This window comes from Zophobas morio, unplaced genomic scaffold, assembly GCF_036711695.1.
Source record: "Zophobas morio isolate AGI-343-1 ecotype UQ-CSIRO unplaced genomic scaffold, CSIRO_AGI_Zmor_V1 ptg000011l, whole genome shotgun sequence".
In the NCBI taxonomy this organism is placed as follows: domain Eukaryota; kingdom Metazoa; phylum Arthropoda; class Insecta; order Coleoptera; family Tenebrionidae; genus Zophobas; species Zophobas morio.
The window spans coordinates 8,473,143-8,491,107 of NW_026972116.1; the positions used below are offsets into that span (position 1 = coordinate 8,473,143).

The 17,965-nt window shown below is 31.0% G+C and overlaps 1 protein-coding gene across 6 annotated transcripts in view; it reads right to left on the reverse strand.

Annotated features, from left to right (window-relative positions):
• The window catches only part of LOC135127445 (diuretic hormone class 2), a 58,322-nt gene that overhangs the window by 26,645 nt on the left and 13,712 nt on the right, over positions 1–17,965 (reverse strand). Inside the window, exon 1 of one of the 6 annotated variants that reach the window (XM_064053888.1) lies at positions 1,716–1,813. The exons of the other annotated variants lie outside the window; for them this stretch is intronic. The gene's annotated coding sequence lies outside the window, so the exon portion shown is untranslated. Of the gene's footprint in view, positions 1–1,715; positions 1,814–17,965 lie in introns of those variants that run through there. 6 annotated transcript variants of the gene reach the window in all.

A 17,965-nucleotide genomic window follows, 5' to 3' on the forward strand; every position in this document is an offset into this window, starting at 1 on the left:
GTTTTGTGGTTACACGGAAGTTGAAATAACATGCTATAATACTTTAACTTTTTTGTAAGTATGTAATTTGTACACACTCAATAAGTGTGCGATACCGCCCTTTGTAATGCACCCTTTATGTCTAATCATTCCACATGTTTAATTTTTGGTTAAAATGAATGATTTTCAAATCCACGTTAGGCTTTTATTAATTGAAATTTGCCGTGACTTGAGTTATATGTTTATTCAGAATTCATAATTGGCATAAAGTTGCTGTTCTCTGCGATAACACCGACCGTTGTAGTGAGAATTTAATCAAAACATCAGGGGAAGGATTGAGCCACTGAAATAATACTTGTTTATACACTATTGAGAAGAATTCACTTTGATAGGTAGCCAGAAATTACTAGACAGGAAAAGCACGTTGATTAGACGTTAATTTAATGGCAGTCGTTATCAATTCATTCACAAACGAACCATTCAAGATTAAACCTGATTAATGTTCAAATCTGTTTTTGTTCCAATTACAGATATACAGTACGTGAATCACTTGCAATTAAACTTTTTAAAAAGAAACTGACATATGGCATAATTAGGATGCATGTGCCGGTAGAAATGACGTCACTGGAACAAATGGAACTCTTGCGGGAAATGAGCGCAGTTTTACTAAACACTGCACTGATTTTACATTTAGATTTTAAAACTGCCATGTAAATATATTTGATATTTTTTATTACACAACGCACGAAAGTCAATTATTGGAACTATAGATACGCCGACACAGTCGCTTTTGGTCGTTAAAGATAAAACATGTACACACTAGTGGAACATTTTTCGCTTTGTCCTGGTTATCAGTTCAACCATTTCATAATGACCATCCGATACTATTAATGCCAAGTCTGATATTATTAATAGTTTGTGTGCTATCTGTTTGTGTTCATGCCCATCTCTACGAATCAAATTCAGCATTTGAATCATATAGGAGTATTTGCGTAATTTATTTTGAATGCGCCAGTAGAGAAATTAATGTGCAAGAGACAATTTAACCTTTTGTGAAAAACTCAGTTCCGTTTTGTGGAACCAATAATAATTTCGCTTGATTAAACTTATTCGTTAATACAAAAAATTGGAATATACAACGTGTACTGAAAATGAAAGTATTTAGAGTAGACTGTGAGACCAGTTGTATCTTTATTTTAAATTGAGACCAGTACAATTCAAACCTTCATAGCCAATGCAACTTTAATTTATTTTATTATAGATCGGACAGTATATATTTGATTCGGCATGTGTCACAAAATAGAAATCCATTCTATATTTTCGTTACTTATTATTATTATTATTATTATTATTTTTTAAATATAACAATACTAAAAAAAGAGACTTCTGCAACAACCTATTTGGCAGTAACATAACCTGTTATATGTTATCTATTATATGTTATAAGAATCATGGCCGACTAGTATAAAGATTATGGCCTGTCCAAGGGTACCATACGTGCTGCCATCTATTAATAATTCAAAAACGACAAAAGAATTATTAACACTTTTTGAAAGGCACAAAGGCATTCATACCGAAACAAACGACCATTACACGTTTTGAAGTCTCATAATGTCAAATCAAATTAAAATTTTACTAAATTATTAAGTGTAATTATTAATAGATGGCAACACCTATGGTACCTCTTGGACAGGCCATAATCTTCATACTAGTCGGCCATGTAAGAATATACATACCGTTTGTGTCAAATAAAATTCCAACACCTACTCTGAGTAATTTTTCACTGAACACCCGTTATATGTAGCTAATTATTTGCGGTAAAAAACAACGCTGATTTCACAATTTAAAACAATTTCTGTTTTCTGGAAAGGTTGTGAAGCTTTAGTTTTATCTACATTTCCCAGATTGTACTCTGAGTCATAAAAATTGTGTAGAATCTGTTACCCGCAACTAATAATATTACTGGTTGCATAAACCTAAAATTTGTTAAAGCTACCCTTGTTTACATTTTTTGAGGAACTCGTTTCGCAACGTTTGTTTGTTCACGCTCATTATGAGAACGTTTGTTTCAATGAACAACATGTTTTAGAAATAAATTAGTCTGCAGTGAGGAACGTTGTATTTAAATTTAGCTTCATCATAATTAAAATTCAAATATTAAATATGCAAAAAGAGCCAATTTTCAGGAGACGCTGTTTTAAATTCCTTTTATTCTTAGTAGATTGAAAGGAAAGGTATGTATTTGCAGTATCAATTTATAAATAAGAACGCTGTATCATTAGATTAATCTCCAGGCGATTTCGAAGATTTTATAAATCATTAAACTGAAATTCGTTCTCAGACAATGAATTTTAAACAGAACTGGGTATTGTATAAACACCATGAAAGCGTCGAGTCAAAATTTCAAATAGGGTGAATTATTAAGAGGAAGCAGGGGCTTGTTGGGCATAAAATAGTAAATATGTGCGGTAAAATTGTTCCGTTATTTATATTTTAATAATAAATGAAAATAGCATACTTATGAATACACACCATGTGGATTAAATTTTAGGGTGTGTAGTAAACGCAACTCAAGTGTTTCAGTTCCGTTATTGTGTAGCTATGCAACCAAAAATACTTCATTGTTTACCAATTATGAACGATCCAAGTTATTCTTTTATTTTTACGAAATTTCGCGCATTGTTTATTTAGAGTCATAATTAGCAAAGAGAGTTTATAATTAGAATAAATGTTTATCAATTTAAAATTCGGTGCTGTCCCGGCGCATCCACCATTCTTCAATCCATTAAAACCGGATGCTGTAGCCCTTGTTTTTGTTGCAAATACAGTATCAAAGGGGACAAGTTTACTTTTTTTCCGAGTCTGATTATCGTTTCGAATGCAGAACCGATTTAACTCGACTGGAGATAAAGCTGAGAAAGAACAACAGACAGTATAAATAATATATTAGCATTATCCTCGTTACATCCTGCAACGAAATTTGAATCCAATTGGAGAAATTAGCATTTCGCTTAGTGAAACAACAGACTGCCATGCAGGCCGATCTTTTGAAATGGTAATTATTTAATTTTTCGGGATTACATACCATACGTGGTGAAATTTCCTCGACATTACGTTTTTGTATCTCGTTTCAGAATCTTGTCAACATAGTGGTCGGCGGTCATGTGTCGACTTTCCCGCGAGAGTTGTCTTTATTTATAATTCACTGATATGTGGACTACAACATGGGCGGAATGAGTGTCACTTGAAACGGATCTTGTAATTGTGGTGCACTTACAAGCTCATTTGAAGGAAAAACATGCGAGAAGGAAATTAATTTTTTAACTTTTAAATAAAACATTTTTATGAAATGCAAATAATATGGGTTTGCTGAGTTCACTGAGTTCATGTGTGGTGGAGAATAACTTAAGGATCTTTCGTCGTTTCTCAGTTGTGATAAATTGGAGTAGACATAGTATTTATTTTGGAAAAATGTAATCTTCACTTTAGAAATGAGAAAACACATTAGGGTGATTACATTTGGTAATTATCTTCACAATCCATTTATATGATAATTAAGGAAGTCTTTTAAATCTCGGATCGTTATGTTTTTGCAGCTCAACTGTTCTAGAATATTTCTAAAATTGAAATAATTTGACAGGTAAAAATTTAATTGCATAAATTATTACTTCATAACAAATGTTGCTGTTACATGTAAGAATAAACAATGTTATCGCTAATTAATTAACTGATCATTTTAATGATTTACTTTTTTTGAAATTTTTAGTTGGGGTTAATAATAATAATTTTCCAAAGTAAAAAAGTCAAACTAAAGATAACAAAATAGAACGTCAAGGAAACATGGAACTAGATAGACATTCGCCTTGCTTGGGAATAAAATTAAAAATTTTTTGGTCTTATGATCTTATCTATTTTAGAATTTTGTGAATAAAAAATTGGTCTAAAGAGTTTAGACAGTACTTCCCTCGCTGTCGGAAACTTGACGACTGCATGCCTATTGTGTTTTTTTTCTCATTACATTTTTGTAGTCGGAATTTAAAAAAAAAATGCGATGACGTCATCAACATTTTTGCAAGGACACATATATCAGTTGGGATAGATGTAGTGTAATACTAAGAATAAAATTATTATATTCTCAAATTTTCGGGAAAATGAATTGGGTCGTTTTGAATATTGATTTGTAATAATCAATAAAATAACGAAACAATACGTATCAGAGGCAACTGAAAATCGTGTATGTATAAACATTCTTAATTTAAGATGACAGGCGTAACAGCATACGTGAGAGTCAAACAGAGAAACTGTAAACAAAACGACCATCGGTTTTATTGCTTCGACTTCCGCTTATTATATAAAACATTGGGTTTTATTTTAATTCTTGACGGTGAAATTCACAATTGGTTGATTATAAACATGTCTATTTCACATTCGCGGAACCAAGTGAACGCATAAAACAAATGCAGGTCTGTAATGTTAAAGTCGATGTAAATAAGCGTGCTACCCTTATGTTTCAACCGAGTTTTTCCTTTAACAAATTTTGTGCCTACCAAATTGGGTTGGTTGGGGTGTAATACTAATAATAAGTGTTGCCTTTAATTTAATCAATAAAATAAATTGACTTCATTAATTTTTTTGAACCACCTCTTAAGAAAATCTAAAAAATTAGAATGGAATGATAAATCACAAGTACAAACTCATCATATTTTTTGCATTTTAGATAGGATTTATTCAGCAAAATTTAAGGGTGACATCAATTTTTTTAGGAGGGATGAACAAATACATTTTGAACAAAAGTTTACCATGCTTATAATAACTTTAAAATATTCCCAAGATTTCAAAGCATTCGGTTTTGTAATTCCTGATTAAATCGATAAAATAAATTCACGCCTTCATTAATTTTTTTGAGTCACCCTGCATATGCAAATCCAAAAATATGAATGGAATGATAAATCACAAGTACAGACTCATCATATTTTGTACATTTTAGATACGATTTATTCGGCAAACTTTTGAGCTGACGTCATCAGTTTTTTGTAGAAGATAACCAAATATATTTTGACTAAAAATTTATTATGCTCTTTATAACCTTAAAACATCTGCAAGATTTCAAGGCATTCGGTTTTGTAGTTCCTGATTAAATCAATAAAATAAATTCACGCCTTCATTAATTTTTTTGAGTCACCCTGCATATGGAAATCCAAAAATATGAATGGAATGATAAATCACAAGTATAGACTCATCATATTTTGTACATTTTAGATACGATTTATTCAGCAAAATTTTGTGGTGACGTCATAAATTTTTTAGGGGGGACGACCAAATACGTTTTGATCAAAAAATTACCATTCTTATGATAATTTTAAAATATCTTCAAGATTTCGAAGCATTCGGTTTTGTAGTTCCTGAGTAAATCAGTAAAATAAATTTACGCTTTCATTTATTTTCTTGAATCACCCTGTATATGCAAATCCAAAAAATATGAATGGAGTGATAGATCACAAGTACAGACTGATCATATTTTGTACATTTTAGATATGATTTATTCGGCAAATTTTCGAGCTGACGTCATCAAGTTTTTGGAGGGGATAAGCAAATATATTTTGACTAAACATTTATTATGCTCTTTATAACCTTAAAACATCTGCAAGATGTCAGAGCATTCCGTTTTGTAGTTCCTGATTAAATCAATAAAATATATTTACGCATTCATTAATTTTTTTGAGTCACTCTGTATATGCAAATCCAAAAAATATGAATGGAGTGATAGATCACAAGTACAGACTCATCATATTTTGTACATTTTAGATATGATTTATTCCACAAACTTTTGAGCTGACGTCATCAAGTTTTTGGAGGGGATAAGCAAATATTTTTTGACTAAAGATTTATGATGCTCTTTATAGCCTTAAAACATTTGCAACATTTCAAAGCATTCTGGTTAGCAGATTAAAAATTAAATTTCAAAATGTTGTTTTATAATTTTGATTTTTTTCCAAAAATCTGGACGTTTCGGGTGAAAAGTCGATTCAGAGTTGTAAACTACATGTGTAGGACTATGTTATTTTATACAATTGAAAACCCATTTACTATGTACAATTTTGAAGTGACGTCATCGCATTAGTGGTGGGGATGATTAGACAAATTTTGGTTAGCGTTTTACCATCTACATGATATTCTTAATATAAGTACAAAATTTTACAACAATCGGTCGAGTACTTTCGGAGATTATCTGTCTAATAAAAATCCGGGACGGTAGACGGACAGACAGACGGACGGACAGACGGACAGACGGACAGACGGACAGACGGACAGACGGACAGACAGACGGAAATGGGAGATCTATTTCTTCGTCTTCTAGGGGTCATGAAAGATCGAGAAAACGTAAAAGTAGAGAGTCGGCCGACGGACTCGATTACAATACTTCCTTTGCTTACGCTCGGGAAGTAAAAATGTTTTTATTTTTAGGTAACCTGGACATGATAATGAAAAGTTGGCTAGACAGTCTAAACGTAAACAGAAGAGAAATGAAAATTTCGGAGTAATGTTTTTGTGAAGAGAGGTTCGCAACATTACGAAATTCGCTTCAAAATAAAGATAATACCATTTGTGGCCAGTCGACGCAGAATTATGAATGTATATTATTAACAGAAGGAAACATAAATGGTTTCCACGAAGAAGGAATAATAAGAATTGTTATTAATTACATTAATTGTAGGAATTTTGCAACATACGTTGAAGTGAAATTAGGAGGCGCCTTGCAATAAAACAAGTTAGATTTTTTCTAATGTTTGAATTTGATATTTGGTACAGAGATGAGAGCATCCTTTTCGAAGCTAGATTAATTAAATTTTTTTTTCATCATTTTTACGATATTTAACAACGGGGAATTTTGCTTCAGAATATCGATTTGGGATCCCGCATGAACAGACGACTATTTTACATACTTATCCGTTGTAATTAAAAAAAAGCTTGACTAAATACTTCTTAATGGTTTGCTGTGGCTGCTGGAGTATCCATGGACAAAATTCTCTTACGATAAAATTTCAATAGTGCCCTCTGACAAACTCCATCTTGTGCATCATTTTCCAAAAAATGATAATTAACTCTGTATTATTTATAAATGGTTACTTCGGTAGTTTTCTATTCCCCAACGCTTTGGACAGATGATCAAAGGAGGTCCTAGTCTTTCATACATTTTACATGAAGTGAACTCAATATTTACCGTCCCCGTCTGCCTAATTGTAAATCAATGTTGAGAGTTAATTATTATTTATTAATAAATTTAGTCACGAAAGTACGTACCTTTTGAGTGCCATTATTTCAAAATTTTGGACATGATGGTGAAAATTGAACTTGGCTTACAACATTAAGGTCGCTATTAAAGAAACAGTTTTGTCATGATGGAAATTGTATTAATGCGAAGGAAATATTATTAGACTAGGATCAATAGTACGTGTTAATATTTTAGTAGATATCTCATCATTACCAGGACTATTTTTATTCTTGAGAGTGAGTGCAAAGGAAAAGGTACTACTTATAGTGATCCAAATTCGGGGTCCGTCATTACCAAATTTACTTGCCAAATAGTGTTTTTTCAGTTGACGTAACAGTGTTTGATTTTGTGATTGCAGCGACATGTGAAATACAATTTAGTGGTATGTTAGTCTTTCCTTTTTCATTTCTGTCTGGGTTTTAATTAACATTTTTTGTTTACGTTCAATATTATACCTAACGTTTAGCGATTACAAAAAAGAACAAATTAAAACGGTGAAAGTTCTTTTCCTCAAAGAGGTTTTTTTACAGTTGAAAAGTTTCATAGAGCAAAATTAATCATAAAAAGCACAAAGCACACAGTACATACAGAGGTCCAGAAAAAGGTCGTTAAAATTTCACGGGAAAAATGATTTCTGGATGTGGCTAGCTTCCCCAGACCGTTGTTAAAAATACACTTCTTTCAGGTGGCAATTATTCATATAGAATATTTATAACTGTAATTAAATCGAAATTAATTGTGGAAATTGATCCCTTCGTGACAAGTTCCAAATGTATAGAATTGAAAAAATACTAATAATCGTTTCTTATTCTTTGTAAAGGATACATTTTCGGTTCACCTGCTACTTCTTAAAAAAAAAAATCGAACGTTTAGAAAAATGCAAAATTTAACTTTATCTATCTTATTGTATCTGTCTAAAATCATTTGAGTAGTTTTTTAAACACGTGTCACTTGTGTGCTAAAGAAAAATAAAAGTTCAAGGTTAATAGTATAACATTAATTCATCACATAACAATTGCTGTTTGAAACAAAACCTTACGTATTGGAAATCATTTGTTGGCCAACAGTTGTGTATGTATTAATAAATTAAATGTAAAGCCACAATAAAATGATATTGATAACCTCATTACAATAAGAATTAGAATTAGAATCAGAATCAGACGATTTCGTTAATTACAGTACAAGTGTTTTATATAGGTATATATTTTTTTCTCAAAAATATAATTACTTATATAAAGTAGAAATTAAGAAAACTGAATAATAAATACAATAATGCTTGAAAATTAAAAAGAAATATTTTTATATTTCTCTTTGTAAAGTGGTTGCTATCAGTGTTTAAACTGTGTTGATACAGAAAATTAATTAGATAATGAATTTTATCTTATAGTGCCTACAGGAAACGAGAGTTGACTTTCCGCGCTTTGGTTCTATCAGCTCGTAGGAGTCGTTAAATGCATGGTGTAGGCATGATTTAAATGAAAATCTCCTTTAGGATTGAAATTAAATTTAATCTGTGGCATGAAATACCTTATCGTAGCTCAGAATCTGTGATAAAAATAAAAAGTCAATAAGAAATTAATTTTAAAAACAGCAGATACGGATTCTAAGCCAAATTCTCCGAGAAAACTTTCATGTAAAGGCATTTTTTAACGAGCCTTATGCGCTTTCAATTAAAGGTGAACTGAAACGTAGATGTTAAATCATATTGTGGTAACTGATAAAGTAGAAAATAAAACAGCGAATTGTTAAAGAAAACATTTAATTGAAGTTAATAATTAAGTTTGAAGCAGCGAAAAAAATGTATACGTAAATTAAATAGCAAACTTTGTGGCCTTGTTTAAATCACTGAGTATTAAAGCTGCGGTACCATAAAAATCGATTTTAAATGTTTTAAAGTAATTAGCTGTCTCAAAGTAGGTAAAGCTCCCAGTTTACAAGAATTTCTTATACCCAACTGGGTACAGATAATGTTGTTTGTTCCAAATAGGAGCACGTACAAATTTTTTGTTCGCTACCTTCGGTTTTTATTTTGTTAATTGTGTTAAAAATTAAATTCAACGTAGCTGCTTTTAATTAAGATTAGTTGAACTAAAAAGATTATCCGCAGAAATAATTCTGGTTATTATAAAATACCTAAGCTACCACATAAAATGGTCTACTTTCTGTGTGTTTACTATGACTCGGAGTTAGTATTGATTGATAATTCAAAAACTTTACACTTCTATTTAACTACTTGTCAGCAAATAATAGTCCGTTAATTTAAGAAATGTAAAGAGATCTCCAGCAAATTTTTAAATGCAAATTTAATATTAATTATGAGAGCTATGGCTAGAGATAAAATTCTGTTACTCATAAGAATTTTTAGATGAAGTGCTCTTTTTGATTGTTTAATAAAGAGGTTTTATCGCAGCCGACACTTTATTGTAGCGTGGATGGAGTAGAAAAAACCCTCATCACGTAGGGATTAAGCGCATAATATGTTGATTAAATGTTTAACACATTTAATTGGATCCGAAAGCCGGCTAAGCCTGAATAAAAAGGATGAGTGCGGTTTTGTAGTATACGTAAGTAACCATTGTAAGCACAGCGCTATATTGACTCTAATAGTAATAGGGATTGTTAAGACGTCGTAGACGTAGAATCTGAACCTTTATGCAAACGGTGCGGCTGGAATCTTATTTGCTGAAGTCATTTGGGACAGATATAATTTGTACTTATTATGTACAAGACGTATTCCCGGAGTTAAACAAGTTGCTAATTTCAAGGCGGTGGAACCTGCGTACAGGTAAAATGAAATTACTCCTACTGTCATAGTAAAAACTTTGCTTGAGGTTTACAGGGTGCTAAAAGCTGGCTAAGTACAAACTTGACTTGTAACTGTTTGAACAAAAATCGCCTAAAGATGTTTGTCAAAGTTTAGGAAGTTATAATTCCTATAAGTTGGGTGTCAGCAATTTTAATTCCATGCATACAGTATGAGCAGAAAACTTTACCCAATTTAATTATTTAAATCTATCTAATGGAGGTTGGCGGATTTAATAGGTAACCTTGGATTACCACACGTGACAACTTTATTACGCTGAAGAAATGATGGAAAACTCCATTACAACTTGCTGAATAAAACCCTCCTTAATTAAAACACTCAAATATAATTTTTCATTTAAGTTCTTTTACAGAAATCGTAATTAATTTTTCATTTGCCGCTCTAATGACTTTCTTTTCCTCACGCATGTCTGTTTAATTCTGGGATTGAATTTGTGCAAATGCAAGTAAAATGGTTCGAAGATAATAAATATTTTATGGGGCAATCAATATTGTATGTCACACATGTGCGGACTTGAATCGGTTTAAAACTTTGTGCTTAATGTTTGTTTTAAAAGGAGATGCTTCCTTTCCTTTGAATTCACAAATCTTAAGTGAATCTTAAAAGGCACGATCTACAAATTTGAATAATGTAGGAGTCAACGTTTTGCAAATTTCGGTGCTGAGAAATGCAGTGCTCTCAAAGAAAGTGCACAGTTTTGACAATTCGATTTAAACACAGATGGAAGTGTTGGAATTATTAACATAGAGGTTTTTTAATTGCATTGTTTTATTTTGAACTTTTATTGCTTCACGTTTAATTTTAAAGAAAGAATTGTTATTGTAAAAATGGACAAGAAAGAAATATTTCGTTTTGTTATTTTTTGTCTTAAATTAAGGAATTAAATAAATCTCGATAAATCGAAAGGTCAATAATTTTTAGAAAAATTAGGACAAAAATTTATTAAAAATTTAGAATAGAGAATATTTTTTCTTTCGGGCTGCTGTAATGTAGATTTATGCGTATATTGGCAGATGCAATTAATATTGGAATTCTAAACTTATTCAAATTTATGGTTCACGTTTACAACATTTATTTTCTACATAACGCATTCAATAAATTAATTTAGTATATATGTCATCTGACAACTTGTTTACAGTTTCTGTTTGAATGGGGTGGTTATAGTTAACAGAGTTAAGATTTTGTTATATCATATAAGTATATTGTTAGTTATGCGTACTGAAAACAAATAAATAAAACAAATAAATAATTTACTCTTGATTGTTCACAATACTTATTCATTATGCAATTATGTGAAAAATCCAAGGACTGTATTGTAATTAATAAAAAAAGTATGTCAAAATAGTTATTTAAATGACAGGGAACGTAAGTGCATTTTAACTCGCGAAGGCAAGATAACCAACGAGGCGTCTCGCCGAGGCATGTTATGTCCGAGGACGTTAAAATGACTTACGTTCTTAGATCATATAATAAATAGATACCAATACTCAAACTGAAAGCTGTGACTAGACATGAAGGTGTATGTTGTCGTTTTCTACGTCAAGGGGAGTAGTATAATGCTATCCTTGTGTGATCACCACATCTTCATCTTTGTTATATGCATTTCATGTGTATATGTCTATTTCACTTCCATTCTTGTACCGCACCAGCGCAACAAATCGCTTTTGACAGATGTTTCTTCTAACCTCTCTTTCGAGTTGTTGTACAAAAAACAATTTTAGAATTTAGAACAAAGATCCTATTTTAAGTGATGTAGTCACAAAGGATCACAATTGCTGCCCAATAATTTACTATTCCTTTCGTTATCTACTGTGAATTATTTATAAAATCAAGCTGTCAACATCTTTCTTCCGAAGTTAGTTCAGACATACTTCCTAAAATTTAGGCGCGCAAAATTCAAATAGTGATCAGGCAAGGATAGCTTCATTGTAATCCCTCCATGCACGAGAGAGATGTGTGACAGGAGGATGTCGTCACAGGCTGTCCTAGGGAAAGAACACGGCATGGTGGTATCTATTTATTATATGATCTAAGCTTACGTTCCGCAATACTTATTACGTTTTTGGCAACATCTGCAAAATTGAATTTTACAGAAAGAAAAGTTACGAAGTTGAAACTTTTATCAAATTTCGACGTGGACTATGCCGGTTGCTTTTAATTAAATGGTGATGTTCATATATATTATTATCATATTATTCTGTTCTAATCGTAAGTGACACTATTAACTTTCTAGGACAGTGAGTATAATATTTACCTAGTTAGTGTTACCAGCAACCGATCAACACACACAATGGGCTTGTTACATGGCGTACTGTTAGGCAGGTTTGAATTTACGTAACAGGTGTTGCTAAATATATTATATACACTCTGTTGTTAGTCTACTTGTATATAACTTACGTTAATGTGAGTATCGATATATTTCTCTTTTGTTCAGAAATTAGAAATATGAATTTTAAAATTTAGTAATTGAAAGAGTGCAGTTTAAAAGTAGAAATTTTTATATATATATTTTTTTTATTTACAAACATTCAAACTAACTTGTAACCGAAGGCGCTCATTGCTAATGTGTGTCGGTATGCCGACAAATTCAATGGTAATAAATTTTTTGGATTTAATTAATCTTAGTTAATGAAATGTTTGTGGGTAGTTGTTTTATCTTTTGTTATTACTTGTTGTTTTATCATATTAATATTTTTTATTATTATTTCCTAATCCTTGCGTTGTAATTCTTAATTTAATCTGTCTTTTAAATGGAAAATGGTGTTGCGAAAGATATTATTATTATTATTATTAAAAAAATAAGTTTGTATCTCTGAATATCAGTTGCTGGTAACCCAGTTGACAAAGCTTTGAAGTTTTGTCGTTTGTCTTACTTGTATACCAGGGATTTAGAAATCATTTGTTTATTGTCTAGAAAAATTGAGATGAACATTTAGAAATAGAAAATTTTAACCCGTAGAATTTGATTATTTTCAAGAGTTAAGATCAAATAAAGCAAAGTCTGCCACATTTGAAAAAAAATATATAAAACAATAAAACAGACTTATATTTTTTCAGTGTTTCAGTTCACTCTTCATGCACCGTATTGTATTATGTAAATATCCACGTTATGAAAAAATAACAGCTCCACCTCATTTCCAAACATTTTATATCCCATTATTGGAATACGATACAGATTTTCAAATAATTTATATTTTGGTTTAAGATTTTAATTTGTGTAATTCTTTTACTGGTTTTAAGCGTATTATGTTGTACTTATCACATTTTCCATTATGCCATTTTTTTAAATTTATAACTTATTTTTTTATATGTCACAGTAATATATGTTATTGAATTTTACTCCTATTGTTTTTATCTTTTTAGCAAACTGCAATTATTCCTCGGAGTGCCATAAATTTTGCAAGAATAAGACAAGTTTCTTCATAAGTCCTTGTGGGCTGCTTGAGCCTGAGATCATTTTTCATACAAGTTTAATCAATTATGAAATTTTAATTACCACCCCGGGAGCTGCATAGAAGCAAACTCACCATTGAAGGTAACGTTATTTAATTATAACTCTGTGCCATTTTCTTTTTGTCTGACCGGGAACTTTAACAACTTGTTGAATTTACAAAAGAGTATCTTAGGACAAATTTAACTTTAATAGTGCCACATTTTTGTTAAACCGGTAACAAATTATTAATTTTTTTTTAAGTTTCTTGTGCGATAAATTTTTAATATTTATGCATGTAAACATTGTTTGTAAAAATGCGACCGCAGTTCGCGATTAGTTCGTTAGAAACAGTGAAAACACGGCAATAAAGTTATTAATAATGAACACACGTGGGAAGAGATTAGATTAGCGACGTCTGGTACGCGGCGAAATGTGGAATTTTTGTTTGCAGTAACTCTTAAATTTGACGGAACATTTGCTGTTAATTTAAGAGACGACAAAGCCTATTTTGTTTTCATCAAACTCAAACTTCCCCGAAGAAAGTGGCCGTAATGTAATAATAACGGTGCATTTTCTTAAAATTATGAATGATGGATGCCTGCTGGATTTACCGTCAGCTCTCCTATCAATCTTCTCTGAATGATTTCCTAAAAGGCACTTCAATGAAACAGTTTCACCTGCTTATTTTATAAACTGACCGAGTTCAGATTAAAAATAACCACTTTGTGACATTAGTATCTCTATGTGACATGCATAGGTGCCGCAATCGAGAATGATCGTTTCGCGAGGGGCGGCGATAACGCACCTCCTAACTAGAAGCAATATTGGATTTTCGTAACGTTTCATCTCTCCCTATTCCTATAACATTTTAATGCAAAAATTGGTAGCATAAAGAACTTTCCCTGAGGCAGTTTAATACGAAAAAACAATTTCCAATACATGTTTATCGAGTCGTTGATCGCGTGCCGTAACCACATTATTTTCCTGTTAATTTTTCATCTGTATAAACATTTTGTTCTGATTTTCTTTTGCGCTACTGTCCTAATTGAATCATTTTTAATAGATATTGCGGTAATAAACTAATTGAGTGTTCTGTTTGGTTTCAGTTCGAACATTAGTTCGTGCTAATCTCTTTTTGATTATTTTTATTGGTGAGGAAAGATAGTTAATAAAGTTTATCCTCTTGAGTTGGGCGAGGAAATGGAATAAAAATAAAGTAGTCGCATACCGAAGGAAGTTATTCCATCATGTTGAGCACCCGAGAGTGTTACCTGAGTTTAAGAGTTTTCTACTCAGTTGGAGCCATCTACGTAATTTCTCATTTTAGCGCGAATATTTCTGGCGGGATTTTCTACTTTCACACAACGGATTTGAAACAAATTAAGATGAATTCTGTAGTTTGTACGCGTCAAGTTTATTTCAACGTTATAAGGAATTGGATGGGTACATCGAGATTATTTGATTATCAGCGACATTTTTAAATTTCCCTATTTGAAATAAATAAGTAATATGTTGTATTATATGTTTTTATAAAGAGTTTTGTTTGCTCAGTTAAAAATAAGATTGGAAGTAGATATAAAATTCTACTACAATGCATCATTATTCTTGTTTGATCTTTTTTGCCATCTAGCCATTAAATTGGAAGCTTCATAACAGTATCAGCTTTTATTATTGTTGGCCTCATTAGAAACTATTTTAAAACTTACTCACTGGATCATTTCTAAAGAAAATTCATACCTTCCGCCTCAATGTTATTTATAATAATTGTCTATTATCAAGAAAAGAATTTATTCTTTAGTAGAATCTACCATATTATTTCTTAAGAGTGAAAATAATGAATGCTCTTAACAAGTGTTTAATTTTTGCGTCTACGGTATAGACATTTATTGGTTAATGTCACAAACAGATGCCATATTGAATCTCTGAACTACCTAATTTTGTCATTCTTCACTATTATTATTAGTTGTGTATAGAACTGCCCTCGGCATTTATCGAACAAGTACTTGAATGTTCGAGTAAATACTCCACAAAGTCGAATCTAAGAGCTTTCCAAGTTCTGCTTTATATCGATTGTGTGCAATAATACCTATCTATTGCAGCACACCAGAATTAACATAAATTAGCTTTGAATTTTGCTCAGTGTATTTGATTTAAGTTAACCTATCGGTGGTCCTTTAGAGCTTGTTTTTTTTTTGTAATCTAAAAAATTTTCTTTCAAATAAACTATTTTTTATTGGACTGACTTGGATACATTTTATGCGGCAGACGTAGAAAGTGTCAGAAACATATGTGTATTCACACTTCATGATCATAATTAAACATGTTTTTATTCAATGGATGCATAAGATAAGGTAGAAGTTGTGAATGTGACAGCTTAATCTAGTTATGTAATATATAGATATACCGAGAACTGTTCCTTCACACTACAGTAAATGTTATTCTTTCCCACCAGAAATACGTTTTTGTTGGTAGTTATAACGCTTCAAAACTTCACAAAATATTTATTACTGTTTATATCTGTTTGTTAAGTTTGTACTAGATGTTTCAAATTATGTAAAACTGTGAGAAATTGAAGTAAAATACAAAAACACAATCAGTGTGTGGTATCTGATGAAGAAATAAATTTGAGTCAATATACAATTTTTGAAAAATCTGTTGTAGATTTTTGAAAAATTTGTTGTATATAAATAATTGTAAAATTTCATTAAGTATAGAAACTTTATTTTTTTAACTTTTAATATACAGCGTCGCTAAAAAGTTTGGAAGCAGTTGAATATCCTGAGAACAGTTTGTTGAATCTTTTCTAAATTTAGGCTGTCCCTAGAATACTCAAGTTCTATTTTATACCTCATTTGTTTTTCAGATGCAAGGCTAATTTGATTTAAATAAATTGTCAAAATAAAAATACTGAAAATCAGAAAATCTAGCTAGCCTTGACAAGGCACTAACACTGGTCATAGTCCTGGTATAGGACACTTCATTCAAAAATTATACTACTGCCGAATCATTGTAAAAATGATTTAAATGCTGAAAATCATCAGAAAATAATAATTGGTTTATTATCCTCACCCAATTTTTGCAGTAAATGAATTTTGTGTGCATGAAATCTAGGCAATGTTTTTGAAACCGTCGACCCAGAGACTTGTTCTTGATTGGGATGGGTTTTACTAAAAAGCGATGCTACTTCAGTATGCTTCAACGTCTGTTGCCACAGCCTACCATCATCAAGATTTCTATACGTTCAGTTTCGGTTAATGGTCTCTTTTAGTGTTTTAATGAAATATTTTTACTACCTGGATGTAGAAGTTTGCTTTTCAGAACACACTGACAATTCGAAGACAATATTTTCAACTAACTAACTAGAATTTTCTACTTTAGTAGTACCTAAGTATAGTAAATAATTTATATTTAAAAAAGTGTATGCATATATTAGAGTTCTGAATTCAGAAAAGTCTTCTATTAAAAAATAATCAAGTTAGTCTTGCATCTTGAAAACAAATGAAGTTTAAAAACTACAAAAAATAGAGCTTCCCGAGATATTCAATTGCTTCCATACTTTTTAGCAACCCTGTATATACAAAAATATACCCAGTTATTAAATTTTTTGAAAATATTTTAGAGAAATAAAAGGTAAACTGCATTATAAATATGTAGGTTCGATGGTTACTTTTTAGGTTCAAACTAAAATGATCTAATTCTGTAGTTTAAACCATTATAGATATTATTATAATTGTACAATACAATCAATTATTTTTTATTTTTAATTCTGTTTTTAATTTTATACTGCATACTAGTTTTTTCTGTCAACCTAAGGATATAAATTTTCTGGGGATGTGAGGGCCACAATATAATTCGAAATCACTAATACAGAAGCAACTAAAAAACAAGTTTGACATATTAACCACTGGACAGGTCTAACAATTTTCCGACATTTTGTGAATAATTAAGGTTCTTCGATTCCCAGACTTATTACGTAATCAGTGATGTTATCAACTGACACGCAGCGAAAATATTTTGTAAAAACTGTCAGCTGTGGAATAGTTGTAGTTAGCTCTGATGTTTTATTTGAATTACATGTACAAAATATAAATTTTCTCGTTTTGATAAATATTTGTCAGATTAAGAATTGAATAATTTAAATTTGCAACATTTATCAATATAAAGAGATCTTATGAAATAGATGAATAACTGGGTCACAAGTTGGTTTAAAACTACAAAAAATCTTTCAAAACTTGCATCCAATTTTTTGAAGTTTGTTAAAATTTTCCTTAACAAAAATAAACTTAAGTTACGATGTGATTTGTGACAACATTTTTATCTATTACGCAAAGTTTTCCATTCCGTCCAGTGATGAAACTTTCGCATTCACAAGTCGAGAATAGTTGATAATAAGATCCGATACTGTGCCGCCTGTTTCCACATTTTACACTGAATGGTAAAGTGAAGATAATATGTC